General features: G+C 34.7%; 1 pseudogene; it reads right to left on the minus strand.

The window, feature by feature from the left end:
* Positions 1-4,628: 4,628 nt before the first annotated feature.
* Positions 4,629-13,914, minus strand: LOC102485066 (Golgi pH regulator-like; annotated as a pseudogene).
* Between the last annotated feature and the right edge of the window lie 1,273 nt (positions 13,915-15,187).

The raw sequence follows: 15,187 nt of genomic DNA on the forward strand, positions 1-15,187 counted from the left end.
AATGTCTATCTATGATTATGAGCTTGTTGTTACTTAAATAATCTGAATATTTTAATGAAGCATTCCTTTAAAGAGTTCACTTTTTCTTAGTTTTGACTATTATATCATTGATTCAATTTTATTGACTTTTACATGATTATTTATGAAAGTTCTTATTATATCTATATATATCTTGGCATTAAAGGCATTTTTAACTTAAGGTGTTGGAAAATTAGCATAGGTAAACATTTTAGAAAAATAACTGCAATGAATCGAATTTAAAGTGTTTAGTAAGTAATTTGAAATTAAACTTCTTTAGGTGCTGACATTCAAGATCTATAATTAGATAGTATTTCCAAATATTAAAATATGCCATTATTTTATCTGGGAAAGAATCCAGCTTAAAGTATTTTCAGTGCATACCTGATAAATTTGGGTTACCTGGAAGCCTGAATACACATGTTGGAATATTCACTTTGCAAGCTAAGTAACATGGGATTGAATGCATAAAAGAAATTGAAACAAAAATTGAGTTATAAAAAACTAGAGATTTTTGTAAGTTGATTTCTTTTTTTAGAGATTTTTGCCATAGGGAGCATGCACTTGTTGGAGAGAGAAGAAGAGACAGAGACAATGAGAAAGAAAGTGAGATATCACCCCCCAGAGATGATGGCCATGCTACAATCTTTTCTCCTCTCTTCTCCTGAAATCTTGGGCATGCATGTACACGAACTCAGTGTGATTTTCCAGCCACAGGGTCCAGGACTTGCATTGTATTGGCCTTGTGGAAGTCTAGTGATGTAACCACTTCGCTCCCTGCTGGTCCCTATATGTTGATTTTTTTTTTGAGAGTTTTTTTGCTATAGGGCGCGTGCGCTCGCCAGCCAGACAGAGAGAGACATAGAGACAGAAAGCGAGAAATCACCCCCCAGGGGGGATGGTCATGCCGCAATCCCTTCTCCTCCATTGTTCTCTTGGGATCTTGGGCACGCATGCACACGTGCCTGGCGTGAGTTCTAGGCCACCGGGTCCGGGACACGAACTGTGGTCGGCTACGTGGGAGTCCAGCGACATAGCCATTACGCTAACTGCTGGTTCCCTATATGTTAATTTTCCATCCTACTATTTTATTATATTTATTTATCAGGTCCAGGAGTTTTTTTAAATTATTTTGGATTCTCTATACATACACATAATTTCTATTAGTAAAAAATGAACTGCATAAATACTTCTGTCTGCCATTTAATTAAATTAAAATGCAAGCATTAAAATTTCAATTTTTCTAAAATATTATGTGTTTCTTTCTCTCTCTCTCTCTGTCTTTTTTATTTTTGGTTCCTCATCATAAATTTTAAAAATAAGCAAAATACCTTTATTCTCCCAGTGGTAAATATCACACAATATCTAGTAGGTATGTTAATAGCATTTTAATTTATTCCAGTGTGATGAGTCTATGATTATTTCTTACTCAAATCCAAATTCTTCCTTTTCAATTAAATTGCAATCATCTAATTTGAGTATTAATTGAGCATGCATCTCTATGTAAAGCACAGTTTTTCAAACTTCTCTAAAGCCAGAACAATTTTTGCATACATTACAGGATATGTGACAACATACCTCTCCTCTACTCACTAGATACCAATTGTAACCCCCTTTCAACCAATCATGGCAACCAAAAGTATCTCTAGACATTGCCAAGTGTTCCCTGGAAGGAAAAATCTCCTCTGAGGAATAACCATTCATCAGGAGATGTATGACAATACTTTCAATACATCTGCTAAAATCTGAGCGCTCTCCAAGTTCTCTTACATTATCTTAAATGACACACAGTTCATAGGAATGTTTCATCAGACCTCTTAGAGATAGTGATGTCCCAGTGTTTGTCCATACAAACATTATTTTCTAATTATAATTATTGATTGCTGGTATATAAGAAAACAGTTGACTTTTGCAAATGAAATGTATCCTGCAACTTTCCGAAATTACTTCTTAGTTTCAGGAGATTTTTGTTGTTGTTGTTGTTATTGCTGTTGCTATTGTCTGCTGATTATTTGGGGTTTTCTTAGTAGACAAAGATGACATCTGTGAACAAAGACAATTCATTTCTTCCTTTCCGATCTATATAACTTTTTTGCCTTGTATTTCATTATGACCTCTGTTCAAAAGTAGTAGTGGAAGAGGGGATATTAATCTTTTATTCTTAGATTAAAAACATTCTAATTCTTTGTTTGTTTGTTTTCTACCATAGGGCATATGTGTTCAGGAGAGAGACAGAAAGGGAAAGTGGAATAATGTCCCAAAGAGTATAAATGTGCTGCAAAACCTTCTCTACTATTATTCTCTTGAGATTTTGAGCACTCATACATACATGCCTGGCATGATTTTCAAACTACTAGGTCCAGGGCTTGAACTGTAGTTGGTCATGTGGGAGTCTGGTACCTTAACCACCATGCCACCTGCCAGGCCTAGCACTGTAGCTTTTTTCATCCAGTTTGTCACTAGCAGTAGAATTTTTTGATCTGTTCTTTATCAAGTTAAGAAAGTTTTCTATTACTAGTGTTCCAAGAGGTTTATTTTGTTTTATTGTATCATAAATGGGTATTGAATTTTAGTAAGTTCTCTTTCTTTGTTTTATCATATACTGTTTTTCTTTCGTTTGTTGATATGGTAAATTGCATTAATTAACATTCAGATATTGAGCTAGTTTTGCATAATTATAATTCTAATGTCCATTTAGTCTGTAAACATCTTTGGTCATAATTTGCTCAAAAACAAGTGTGATAAAATGTCTATATAATTATTCATCTATAGTTTACACATACTTTTACACTGAGTTTATATTCAGTGTCTAATATTGTCTAAAAAATTATAAGAACCAATAGATTTAACTGAACCATTCACTGATCATACTGTCGCTATTATTTTTTGTTAATGAGGTATACAAAATGCCATATTCTTATTAATATTTTTTATTTTAAATGAAAATATCATTGAAAACAGATTAAACTGATTTTTGGAATCAACATATTAAAATATTTATTAATAATATTAAGTAAGTTTATTTAATACTGATACTATATAAATGTCTATCTATGATTATGAGCTTGTTGTTACTTAAATAATCTGAATATTTTAATGAAGCATTCCTTTAAAGAGTTCACTTTTTCTTAGTTTTGACTATTATATCATTGATTCAATTTTATTGACTTTTACATGATTATTTATGAAAGTTCTTATTATATCTATATATATCTTGGCATTAAAGGCATTTTTAACTTAAGGTGTTGGAAAATTAGCATAGGTAAACATTCTAGAAAAATAACTGCAATGAATCGAATTTAAAGTGTTTAGTAAGTAATTTGAAATTAAACTTCTTTAGGTGCTGACATTCAAGATCTATAATTAGATAGTATTTCCAAATATTAAAATATGCCATTATTTTATCTGGGAAAGAATCCAGCTTAAAGTATTTTCAGTGCATACCTGATAAATTTGGGTTACCTGGAAGCCTGAAATTAATTATTGGTATGAGGAAATTTGTTTATACAGTATTTTCCTTGTCTAGACTGCCTCATGGAGCAGATTGGGCACAGTGTGTATAAGTTAATGATTGTATGCTTATGGTTTATAATACATTGAACTTCTCCTGCTGTGATGTAAGCTGTCTTAAAATAAGACAGTTTTATTCTTTTTGCACAAATATAAACAGTGATATTCATTGTGCTGTTGTTTATACCAGGTTTTGAGGGTTTCTTTTCAAAGTTAAGATAGAACATTACAATGAGCATAAAATAAAATAGGAATTTTTGCTTATTACACTCATTTGAATAAAGTATAAAATAAGATAATTATCACTGTAACAGAAATTTTAAAATAAGGTGTGCCAGTAGTGGCATGATGTTTATGGTGTCTGGATCCCACATGGCCTACTGCACTGTTTGTGTCTTGGACCTCATAGCTTAAAAAACGTGCTGGACACATGAGCATGTGTACTCCATATCCTGAGAGGACAATGGAAGAGAAAGGATTGAGGTGTGACCATTCCCCCTGGGAAATGCTTTCTCACTTTTCCTCAGTCCTCTTAGGTGAATGCTGTGGGAGGCTGCGCACCAGCAAGTCTGCCGAGGCCATTTTCATGATCACAGTATTATCTGAGGAGGAAGGCGTATGCCAGAGGCAGAATGTGCTACTGCAGCATTGCGTTTGTTAAAAAAAGAATAGTTCCTGGTCCCCTCCATTCTTTTCCCTTATATCCAAACTTGGACATACTCTCACAATATGTATCGGCATGAGTTCAAGGTGCCATATGCTTCTCTGGTGCCTGTTTGTGAGTCAGATAAACAGTATGCTGGAGAGTGCGCTGACCAGGAAGATCACATCAAACCAATGGTGATAGAAGTTGAACTGCAGTTCTCCAAGGACTTCAGTGATAATGGTGCGGTATTCTAGTGGCATACTCATGCGGATTAGCAGCACCGAAGAGACGAAGTACATGCCCATTATCTGTGCTAATAGCAGGACAATAACATTGGAGGACTTACAGCTGGAGAAGGCATGAAAGAACTTGGTAAGAGTGATGAGCAGTCCTCTGATGGACGTGATGATGATTATTCCAGCTAAAATGAAGGAAATGTGCTGGGAACAGAACTTCATCTTTTCTTTTTACTTATGATCATATCAATGGTTTGAAGCAGTCACCGTTCCAGAGCTAGAATATCTGTATCAGTCACATTCCTGAGGAAGTGCGACTGTAAGTGTACAGGCAGTTGACGGCACCAAATCCAGTGAGGAGAGCCCTGAGAGTCCCCCCAATCATACCAACCCTGCTGATGAGTTGTTCTACGGACAGGATCCCATGTTTGGGGCTTAGAATGGGAAATAGATCTTCTAATTTCCAGAAGAAATACATAAATGTCAACCCTAAGAGACAGGAAAAAAGCAGTCGCTGTTTATGCAATAACCAAATGCTGCTCACGAAAAAATAGCCAATGTAAAAAGGAACCATGAAAACCAGGATCAGCAGAATTATGCACAGGTTCATTTTTCAGTGAAAATACCGGGAGCTGCTATTCAGTAGTCCTAAGATTTCAAAGATGATGAGCTTAAACATGGTGCAAGAAAATGCAAAAGTCACAGAAGAGATCACCTGTACAACATACTGACGCACCTCATAGTCCTTAAACAAATTGACGCATGAAGAAAAGCCACCCAAATCCCAAAAAGAAAGTATCTGGGAGGTAATCATGATGCTGGAGTCGATCAGGAAACTCACGGCTACGTGTAAGGAGGGCTTCAGACGCCACGTCCCACTCCTCCAAGCCACGGCACACTTGGGCCATTGGCCCAAACACAGGCAGCCTTTGCGAGGGTGCCACCACAGGGACAGCAGCTAGCCAGCCAGATGCCATCACATGAGCATGTGTACTCCAAATCACCTTGTAAGCTAAACAATGTGATTGAATGTATTTTTAAAAAATGTAAATAAAAAAGAAGAAAGAAAGAAAAAGAAAGAAAATGCACACACTCTATGACAAAAATTTAAAAAATGAAATAAAATAAGGCATAAATAAAAATCTACTGCATTATAATATGAAAATCACTACTATAAACAAGTATAGATTGATAGAAGAGAAAGAAATCTTCATTCACAGGAGATTTGTTGTTTGAAAAGTAAAAAAAGTATATTTACAAAATATTTTGCAATCAAAATTATAAAGTGAATGAATATCTCTAAGTAACATGTCTTGATACAGACAGTTCAAGGAAAACATACAAATGGTTTTAAATAAGTTTTCAGTGCTCCTTCCATAGGGAAGTAAACATCATTTACTGAAATGAATTTACAAGATGGTACACTTACTGGAACAAATCCAACATCTGTATTATAAAACAATGTTAAAAAGGTGAAAGAATAAGAAATTTGTACCTTGTAAGAATTGAGCTATTCAGAGATCAAGAAATACAATTTTTAATTCAGTTAGTGAAAAGTCTTCATAGTCTTCAGATAACAGACAGACAATGAACATCCTTGACTTGAAGAAAGTTGAAAAAACACCATGTACAAGTTCAGTGGTAAATGCTGAAAAAAATAGCACCTGGAATTCTGTGATATTGACAACTTAAAACTGGTCTAGAAATTGCTGGAGATTTTTAAAACTTAATTGAGCATATGTTTTTTTTCTTATTGTAAAAAGTAGTATTTGCTCAATGTAGAAATTACCAAAAGTATCACTAAACCAGAAGACTGTTAATCTGAGTCACAATTCTACTGGCCAGTATTAAACTTGCTTAAATTTTAGCAAATGTCTATATCCTTTATTGCTCCATTAAGCTGAGTTTGAAATGTTATCAGAATCTTTTATGATATTTCTGTTAGAAAAGATGTTCACATTTCACCTCAGACATTTAAGAATTTCTTCAGTTTCTTCTTGGTCTGATCTCTCACTCCACATGCAAATTTCTTAAGGAAAACAATTATTTGTTATCTATTGAAATATTTTTTTAAGAAGTTTTTGCTATAGGGCGTGTGCGCTCGCCAGACAGACAGAGACAGAGAGGTAGAAAGCAAGAAATCACCCCCCAGGGGGGATAGCCACGCCGCAATCCCTTCTCCTCCATTCTCCTCTCGGGATCTTGGGCATGCACGCACAAGCGCTCAGCGTGAGTTTAAGCCACCGGGTCTGGGACTCGAACCGCGGTCAACTACGTGGGAGTTCAGTGACATAGCCATTATGCTAACTGCTGGTCTCTCTAATGAAATATTTATCAAGACTAAAGTATATGAAGAAACTGAGGGATTATTAGATCTGCAGAAATGATTGAAGTCTCTACTCTTGTGGAATATATGTTATATTAAAAGAGGACATGCAATGAATCAAAAATATATATGCATAAGGAAGATATTAAGAAACAAAATAAAAGTAAAATTTGTATTTCATTATCATCTGGGGTCTTGGCATCCAGTAAAAACATAGAACCCTATTAAACTGAGCTGCACCATTAGAAGACTGCACAATCTCTCATAGAGTAAGTTTTAAAAAGTCCTCTTTGTTAGTAATAAAACAATAATTATTGAATTTCTATGCATGTATTTTAAGTATTCTACATGGATTGTGCGTTTAATTCTCACAATACTTCAGTGATGTGGCAAACAGAGATGCTTTTTTATTTCAAAATTCCTGCATTTAACTACCAGGTATTAGGCCTCTCTGGATAGCATAGTGTGTTGAATAATAATGTTCAAAAGGTGGTCCATTTGTATAGGGGGGAAAAACTATATTAAGTTAAATTATTAGGACTGTTATCAGAATACTGTTGAAACTGAAATATAGTAAAGAATAATGTAATATATATGAAGTAGTCAACAAGATTTTATTAGTAAATGAGATTCTAAAGATGTCTATATTATTTCTGCATGACTATGTCCATTTGAGTGAGGTTAATGAGCTAAGCAGATGTGGGTATCAAAGAATTAGGCAAAAATTCAAGATTGAGCAGCAATGTATTATTCTGTTATTTTAGTAGAAACCTTCCTTTGTTTAGTATTGGGGGAGACTGCAGCTTCTAGCTAGATGGTGTAACCCTTCAGGGTCACACACATACTCAATCTGTTAAATCACTTAAAATACTAATAAATACTACTTTTACTTTTACTTTATTTAAATAATAGTTTCTTATATAAAATAGATGAAAAATATTTTTCCTATGATTTGCATAGTATATTTCTTAAACTTAAGTTTAATGAATTCACATTTAGCATTATATATTGGCTTTTATCGTCGGAAAATTTTTATTTCTTTTTATAAATAGAAATTTTGATGTTCTTTGCACTTCAGCTTGTCAACATACTTTAACAGAGCATGTCTAACTCAGAACTAACAACTTATTGGATGAAACTACTGTGATTACATTTTGGAAAAGGATGAACCAGTAAGTGTGAAACCACATGTTTCTGATGCAGTAACTTGTAGGATGGGTAACCCGTATGACAGAAGTCATACTGTAATGGAGGGATGTCAAGTAGAGGGCAGCACAAAAATTTATATCTCTGATCTTATATCTGGACTATAGTTGTTAGTTAATTTGTCCACTAAGCATGTAGCACCAATACTATTTCTCTAGTTTTCTACCTGGAAGAAAAATTAGGCCCTCGAAACTAAGTCTAAGAAGATATTATCTCCATAAAACTTTAGTTACACATGTTCCTTGGGAGAAGAATATTTAATTAGGTAAGTCTGGAGTCAACCAGAGGTGAGAAATTATGTGTTTGGGATTATTTTTAGATCCATTTTTAATGTTATTTTTGGCCCACAGAAAAATATATCTCTCTTCTATTTTAAGCATTAAATGCTTAATAGGGCATAATGATAGTGTAAAATATGTGCAGATTTTAACTGATGTCTATAATGTCTCTAATTGCCTAAGAGATCATTGTCTAATGAGGATTAAATGAATGATATAAAAGGACTTCTGAGAAATTTGAGACAATGTTGTTTGTATTCTCCCTAATTCCAAAAGGGACTTAATATATCTTAGAGATGTTTAGTTCTTGTACTCTCTCAGCAAAAACGAGAGAAACACACACATACTCTCTCTTTCACACCCACACATGTACCATTACAGACTGAACATAAGTCTAGAACGTTAAAGAAGTAAAATACTTTAAAATATGTTTAATGTTTCACCTTATTCTAAAATTGTGAAAGAAAAAGAATTTAAAAAGATTAACACCTAAAGACTACGCAGCACTAAGGCCACAAAGTGGTACAGCAGTAAAACAAGTTGCTCTGTGAGACAATTCTACATGGAAAAGTTCCTGATTCAAGTCTGGAAACCTACTTCAGTACACAGAGCACACTCAAGTACTCATAATACTTGACTAGCTGCAGATGAGGATGGGTAATAGCATAATGACTTTCTTGGAAGTTCTGCTTCTCTGTCTTTGTCTCACTCTGGGAAGAAATATATCAAAGAAGATTACTCAGGAAGCAAGTTTATTGTGTGTGAATGTTTTCCTCTTCAATGTCCATGTGAAACATAATGTGCACCTTATATATTCTTTTCTCCACTTCCCCTCTATAAAAATTACTTTGCTTCTTTTATCCACAATTTATTATTACCCTATAAACATAACTTGTTACTGATATAAAATTGTATGTATTTGTGAGGTACAATGTGATTTCTCATTGCAAGAATACCATATATGTTGATTAAATCAGGGTAATTATTAGATCCATCATCTCAGTCATTTACAAAAACAAAAACAGACAAATGGAATTACATAAAACTAAAACTTCTCCCTAGTAAAGGAAGAATCAACAGAATATACAATCTATGGAATGGGAGAAAATATCTGCAAACTGTACATCCAACAAGGGATTAATAACCAGGATGAACAAGGAACATCAATAACTCAATAGTAAAATAAACACAAATAATCCAATTTAATAAATGGACAAATGGGGCCAGCAGGTGGCATGGTGGTTAAGGCACTGGACTTCCACATAGCCAACCATGGTTTGAGTCCCAGAGCTTGTGGCTTACTTTCATACTCTCCCCCCTCACCCCATCTCTCTCTGATCAAGTTTTTTTAAAAAAATGAATAAAATTAAATAAAATAATTCTTTAAAAAAATAGATAAATGGTCTGAATAAACAATTCTCAAAAAAAAAGACAAGAAAATGTATTTAAAAAAACCTCACATCACTAATCATCAGGGAAATGCAAATAAAACTAAAATGAGATATTATCTTATTCCAATTAGAATGGCTATTATAAAAAAAACTAATATAATGAATTCTTGCAAAGACATGGAGAAAAGTATTCTGAGTGTGAATGTAAGTTAGTACAGCCATCATAAAAAATCATGGAGTTTACTCAAATAACTTAAAAATAGAACTTCCTTATGATTCAGCAGTGTTACTACCAGGCATATATTCAAAGGACTAGAAATCCGAATGTCTTAAAGGTATCTACAGTTTCATGTTGATTGCAGCACTATTCACAACAGCCCAGATATGGAATAAACTTAAATGTCTTTCAATAGGCAAATGGATAAATAAAATGTGGTATGCTTGCAGACATACCCACACGTGCACACAATGGAATACTACTCAATCATTAAAGACAATGGTGTATTGTCATTTGAGGTTGAATAGATGACCCTGGAGGGCATTATGTTAAGGAAAATAAGTCAGGAGCAGAAAGAAAAATACTATGTGTTCTCTGTCATATGCAGAAAGGAAGGTGTGTCATAAAGATATGTACATCCCAATATTATCACTTTCTTTAAAAGTAAAGCCAGGGTATTCCAGCAGTTCTTGTGTCCCTGCTATCACACCAAGCAGATATAAGCATTGAAAAATAATAATTTTGTAGTCATTTCTAGGAAGCAGAGATGATGATGGATAAAATGTGTGAATGACAGAATTCTGCTTCAGCTTTTCTATTTCTTGATGGTATAGATTTATGTGTGAATATGTTAGAAGCCCGTCTTACAGGTGTGATCTTATTTATCAATAATATATTTTACAAATGAAAAAATACCAAAATTTCTGTTATTATGCCCAACTTCATTCTCTTATTTATGCTTAAAATGCATTATATTTTGAAGCTGGCAGGTGGTGTGGTGTTTAAGAGCACTGGACTCCCACATGGCCAACCATGGTTCAAGTCACAGATCTGGCAGCTTGCTTTTTCACTTTCCCTCTCTCTTTAGCTCTGTACCTCACTGGTCAAATTAAAACAAATAAATAAGTGAATGAATACATAAAGTTAAAAATCCATTATATTTCATTGACTTATCATAAATTGATTATTCTTTTTCCTACTATTTCTTTAATTGTTCTTTTTCATTTGTGTCTCATTTATCTACCTCACTATACTAATATTCAATATTAGTCCTCAAAACTAATAGTATTGTGTTTCATTGCAAGAGCTCTTTTCCTCTATGGTATTTTTTTTTTTTTTTTCGGAGAGGTTTTTTGCTGCAGGGTGCATGTGCTCGCCAGAAAGACAGAGAAATAGAGAAACAGAAAGTGAGAAATCATGCCCCAGGGGGGATGGCCACGCCAGTCTTTTCTCCTCCATTCTCCTCTTGGGGTTTTGGGCATGCATGCACATGTGCCCAGTGTGAGTTTAAGCCACTGGGTCTGGGACTCGAACCATGGTCGACTATGTGGGAGGCCAGCAACATAGCCATTATGCCAGCTGCTGGTCCCTCCTCTAGGGTAATTTTAAACAATACTTTTCTCTATAGCTTGCTTCATATAAATGAGATATGTTGCTAGATAGAAGTAGACAATTATCTTTAAGTTCCATAAGCTTAAACACATTTCTCAAAGATTGCATAAAAAATTCTCCTGACTCTATTACGAATACCTAGGCATTTTTTATATTTAGGCAACTTCAGAATGAATAATTTAGTCATGTTTAATATCCATCTATGTGACAGTAAAACAGCTATGTCTAGGATTTGAATATATTTAAAGCAACTTAAAGCCTATGGCTATGTCAGTTTTATATCATTACTCCATAGTACAGATATTGAGGTAAAGTTTTACAGAAACATTCAAGCTGGGAAAAGAAAGGCCATCTGGTTGCATGACTTCCAATCACTTTCTAACATAACACCTATTAAAGACATAGATGTCAACCTTCTTTATAATCTCTTGTCTCCTATGGTGACCAAGAAATTGAATGTGCCTAAAGGGTTACCTAATAGAAGACATAGACGGTTTTTACATATCTTAGAAAGAATCTTTCCTCTGTTGTTTGAAAGTTTTAGAGAGAAACTTCCATTTTTTAGTGATTCCCTTGTTCTAGTTGTTGGGAAGCTCTTCATAATTTATTTCTCTATAAGTTCAAGTTAATGTAAGCCAGAGAAATAATGATAATATGAGATTGGATGAAAGTGATAATGCTCCCCTTCATTAAAAATGTTAAATTGGGTGAAAACTGATATGGAACATTTTCTATAAATCTCCTTATGATGTCAAGGTCAATTATTTCACAATTATCTCTTAAACCTTAAAAATATTTAGCAGTTCTATACATGTTCATTTCCATTAAAAGTAAGAATTAGTAAACAAAATTCAGACATTATTAACATATATTATATGTAATACAAGGGAATTAATAAAAATAAAGTCTCAATTATCAAATAAGTTTGAGAAACACACATATTATTGTTAATGTACCCCACATTCAATGTTTCATAAATCACATAAACCCTGTCTACATATGTTTAAACTCTCATTATCAAATGCTTGTGACCAAAAATACTTTTAAAGAAAGAAACACAGTCAATAATTCCAAAATAGACATTTGGGATTATATCAGATTAAGAATTTTCTGCATGGCAAAAGATGTAGTACTTAGTGTGAATTGACAGCCCTTGGAACGGGAGAATATTTTTGTAAACTATGCTTCAGATAAGGGACTGATAACCAGAATACACAGGGAATTCAAGCAGCTTATCTGAAAAAAAAAAAAAAGATCAACTTAATTAAAAGGTGGGGAAATGAGCATTAAACAATTCTCTAAGGAAAGCATAAGAACATCTAAAAGGCATATGAAAAGATGGTCAACATTCCTCATTATAAGGGAGATCCAGATCAAAACCACAATGAAATACCACCTAACCTCAGTCAGAATGACTAAGACTAAAATACCAAAAAATGGCAAGTCCTGTCAGGGGTGTGGTGAAAGGGGAATTCTCCTACACTACTGGTGGGAATAAACTAGTCCAGTCATTGGGGAACACAATATGGAGGTTCTTCAAAGATCTACAAATAGGGGCCAGCTGTTAGCGTAATGGCTACGTTGTTAGACACCCACGTAGTAGACCGCGGTTCAAGTACTGGGCCCGGTGGCTTAAACTCGCACCAGGCACGTGTGCATGCGTGCCCAACATCCTGAGAGAAGAATGGAGGAGAAGGGCCATCCCCCCGGGGGGTGATTTCTCACTTTCTATCTCTCTTATAATTATTATTGCTTTTAATTTGTTATAGAGCACATGTGCTCACCAGAGAGAGAGAAAGTGAGAAAGCAAGCCTCGAGATCTGGGACTCAAACTATGTGGGAGTCCAAGCAATCCCACACCTTGGTATCTAACCAAAGGACAGAACAGTTAGTCGGAAAAGTGTTTACACATCTATGTTTATTGCGGCCTTATTCATAATTGCTAAGGTATGGAACCAACCTAAATGTCCTTGAACATAATAAGAATGGATTGAAAAACTGTGGCACTGGGACCAGCAGGTGGTGTGGTGGTTAAGGGTGCTGGACTCCCACATGGACAACCATGGTTCAAGGCCTGGACCTGAAGGCTTGCTTTCTCACTTTCTCTCTTTCTCTCTCTCTCCTTCCTTGGTCAAATTAAAATAAATAAAGTTAAATAAAATAATTCTTAAAAAAAAAAAGAAAAACTGTGGCACATATACTCTGGAATACTACTCAGACATTAAACAAACAAACAAACAAACAAAAAAAAACAAGACCCTGGCTTTTGATAGAAAGTGGATGAATATGGAAGATTTACTGCTGAGTGAAGCAAACCAGGCTATGAAAGAGAGACACTGTATTTCTCCACTTAATATATATTGACTATCTGAAATGGAAGAGTAGAGGATATAGAAACATAGAAAATAGTTATAGATACACTGTGGGAAGAGGGTGGGAGAAGGAGGAGAGTCTGAGGAAAGATATTAAGGAGAAAAATAGAAAGGCAAGACATTTATGGGACACAGAAATAGATTATTATCTGTTGATAATAACAAGTACAGTATCCCTAACTGGACTGGTGAGAAATGTATTCATGCTGGAACATTCTCTTTACAAGCTAAGTGAAGTATGTGATCGAATGTATAAAAGAAATTAAAATAAAATAAAGTATATAAAAAAAGAGACATTTGTAATAAACTTACCGATGGCCATCCTATTTTGTGCATTTCACAAAAAACTATGTGTTTACTCTTCCAATCAAGTTAAAATGTGGGTCTTTAAAACAATAAGAAAAAACGCCTCAATATAAAAAAAGAAAGAAAAAGAATAACTACACACATATGTAGTTGCACTCATTAGTTTGGTAAATGGTAAATATTGATTTATGCAACAAAGCGTACTTGGTTACTTGATGTATTCACTCTAGTCAATGGCATTTTCACTTCAGTTCTTAGTTCATAAAGCTTCTAAATATAATTTGTCTCTCTCTCTCTCTCTGAAAAGCATGTATGTCCCTCTGACACTAATTAATAGACACATACACATACACAACTGTAAAGAGATTCTTGAAATGGAAAATTTATACATTAAAAAAATGTATAAATTGAGGTGAGTGGATGTGATCCTTCGTTGGGCACATGCCCTGCCAGTGCGGTAGGTACCTGGCCACCCTGTTTGACCTCACCTTCACGCCTGCAACCTAGCCTTCCAGTGCTCTGGGATCTGGCTTGAGAGCAACAGAAGAGAACCAGGACTGCCCTATGTCTCTGCAGGCCCTAGCCTGCTCATTCAGGCTTTGTGAATCCAGAAATGCTTCAGGCACGGACAGTCCTTTGCCAGATGAGAGGAATGAAGATCAAAACGTTGGTATAGAAATAAATAAAAGAGCACTCAAAATTCCTGCAGTGACCATTGCTAAGAATGCAGGTGTTTTGGTGGTTGAGAAAATTATGGAAATTTCCTTAGAAGTTGTTTATGATGCCAAGCTCAGAGATTTTGTGAATATTGTCGCAGAAGAAATCATTGACCCAACACGGATGGTAAGAAATGCTTTATTGGATGCTGCTGGAGTGTCTGTTCTGTTAATTACAGCAGAAGTTGTAGTCACAGAAATCCATAAAGAAGTGAAGGTATCTGGAATGGGTGGAATGGTTGGAAAGGGAGATGGTATGGGAGATGACATGTTCTAATTTCTAGGATAATGCTCTACCATTATTCTTGAACTGTGGCAGGAAGTTCCTCACCATAGCTTCAGAAAGTCAGTTGAATGAAATAAAAATGAAGAAAAGGCTGACTGATGTTTAAGAAAATCACTATAACCATCAATTATTAGTTTCAGTTGACAATATATAATGGTTTACTGGTGTCACTGTACATGCCTGTAGATAATTTATTTTGTATTTTTGAATAAAAAGACATTTGTACATTCCTGATACTGGGTGCAAGGGCCATGTTCCAGTGTATACTTTCAATTTAAATCACTGAG

This window comes from Tupaia chinensis, unplaced genomic scaffold (genome assembly GCF_000334495.1).
Source record: "Tupaia chinensis unplaced genomic scaffold, TupChi_1.0 Scaffold149851_1, whole genome shotgun sequence".
Lineage (NCBI taxonomy): Eukaryota > Metazoa > Chordata > Mammalia > Scandentia > Tupaiidae > Tupaia > Tupaia belangeri.